Source organism: Rattus norvegicus, chromosome 9 (assembly GCF_021556685.1).
Source record: "Rattus norvegicus strain SHRSP/BbbUtx chromosome 9, alternate assembly SHRSP_T2T, whole genome shotgun sequence".
Classification (NCBI taxonomy): Eukaryota; Metazoa; Chordata; class Mammalia; order Rodentia; family Muridae; genus Rattus; species Rattus norvegicus.
The window spans coordinates 47,952,199-47,953,824 of NC_141542.1; the positions used below are offsets into that span (position 1 = coordinate 47,952,199).

At 38.5% G+C, this 1,626-nt stretch overlaps 1 pseudogene; it reads left to right on the plus strand.

Annotated features, from left to right (window-relative positions):
- Positions 1 to 642: 642 nt before the first annotated feature.
- On the plus strand, positions 643 to 1,344 carry Dnajb6-ps6 (DnaJ heat shock protein family (Hsp40) member B6, pseudogene 6; annotated as a pseudogene).
- The last annotated feature ends 282 nt before the right edge of the window (positions 1,345 to 1,626 follow it).

The window sequence follows — 1,626 nt, forward strand, 5'->3', positions numbered from 1 at the left end:
ACTAGCAACTATTCACACTTTCTCCTTCACAGACGCATCACCCAGAGGTCTGCCTTTCTGTGCAGTATGTGTCTCAACTTTCTCCTTTCACAAGGTCACATTAAATTAGAGTTCTATGGAACTCCGAAATTGCTTCATCTTCACTAATTATATTTATAATGATAATTTTCAGTGGCTACATTTCAATGTGTCCGTGATTTAAATATTAATATGTAATTTAAAAAAGGATATAACCAACCGCTGATAACAATTATTTAACATGACTTTATTTTCGGTCAGTTATCATTTGTCAAATTAGGGGTGTCAATCCTTCAGTTTAAAAGTATACTTTTAAGCAGTCAGCAAGTTTTAGTGGGTGTTAGCTTTGTGTTCAATTTTCTTAGTCTTAAGAGATTAAAGATAAATGTAAAAGACTCCTTTTCTTAAAGTAAACTTATTTTATCACTTAGCAAAATGCATGCAACCACTATATGCTTTACACAGAGAGACAAACTAAAATGAACAATTAGAGAGTCAGAAATCCTAGATCTGACGCGGCCACCACCACCAGTGCGGCTGTGCCAGAGCCGCAAGGAGACCAGCTCCCTGACTTCCCCCTCGCTGGCTGCAGCATCCTCAGATTTGCTCCAACAGTGTTAAAACATGGTGGATTACTATGAAGTGTTGGGCGTGCAGAGACATACCTCATCCGAGGACATTAAAAAGGCATATTGAAAACAGATACTTAAATGGCACCCTGACAAAAATCCTGAAAATAAGGAAGAAGCAGAATGGGAAATTCAAACAAGTAGCTAAGGCGTATGAAATGTTACGAGATGCTAAAAAGCCGACATCTATGACAAATACAGCAAAGAAAGATTAAATGATGTTGGAGGGAGAAATGGAAGTCATTTTGAGAGTCCATTTGAGCTTGGCTTCACATTTCGGAACCCAGATGAATTTTTTGGTGGAGGGGACCAATTTTCCTTGACTTCTTTGAAGATCCATTTGATGACTTTTTTGGAAACCGAAGGGGTCCCTGAGGAAGTTGAAGCCGAGGTGCTGGCTCCTTTTTCTCTGCCTTCAGTGGGTTTCCTTCGTTTGGAAGCAGATTTCCTTCTTTTGATACAGGCTTTACTCCATTCCGGTCACTATGTCATGGGGGTCTCGCTTCATTCTCTTCAGCGTCATTTGGAGGCAGTGGAATGGGCATCTTCAAATCAAGTTCAACTAAGATAGTTAATGGCAAAAAGGTCACTACAAAGAGACTTGTGGAGAATGGTCAAGACGGAGTAGAAGTTGAAGAAGATGAAGTCCTTGACAGTAAATGGTAAGGAACATCTGCTACCCTTGGATAACAAGTAATTCAATGCATGCCTGCTACAGAAATGTTAAACCATAACGAGCACCATTGGAGGTAAAACAGGAATATTTTTTGAAGATTTCAAACAAACTCGACTTTCTGTATAACTGTACCTAACCTAAGATATTTATAAACAGCTCATCGGAGCCCCAATTTGTCAGATTTTTTTATTTTGTTGGAACCATAAAATGGACCTTTCTTTTTCTTTTCCTTTTTTGTCTTTAAAATTGTTGTAATCTCTGTATGCACTTTGCTTTTAAACAAAACATGATCTGAGGTAAGCC